Source organism: Elephantulus edwardii, unplaced genomic scaffold (genome assembly GCF_000299155.1).
Source record: "Elephantulus edwardii isolate Elephantulus edwardi_28Jun2011 unplaced genomic scaffold, EleEdw1.0 scaffold00499, whole genome shotgun sequence".
Taxonomy (NCBI): Eukaryota; Metazoa; Chordata; class Mammalia; order Macroscelidea; family Macroscelididae; genus Elephantulus; species Elephantulus edwardii.
Window position 1 is genome coordinate 489,954 of NW_006400249.1, and position 403 is coordinate 490,356.

The window sequence follows — 403 nt, forward strand, 5'->3', positions numbered from 1 at the left end:
ACATCATGCTTGGTTAGGAGGGTGGAGGGACAGTGCAGGAGAGGAAGGCACTCTATGAGGTGGATTGATTCAGTGGCTGGGATAATTGGGATAGGAGTGTCAGAGACGGTGTGATTGGCACAGGACAGAGCGGAGTTTAGGGCTGTTGTACATAGGGTCGCTATGAGTCGTAGGCGACTCGACGGCACATAACAACAACAACACAGCAATAAAAAAAAGAAAATTTCTGCCCTGAGCCCTAAAGCTTTGTCTTGACACGTTTTCAGAAAATAGTTGGTATTGTTTATAAGCCCAGGATGTAGACATTTTGCACTGTCCATGAGACTACATCGCTGTTACTGTTGTTGTGTGCCGTCGAGTCGCCTGTGTCTCAAGTGACCCTATACACTACAGCCCTAAACCC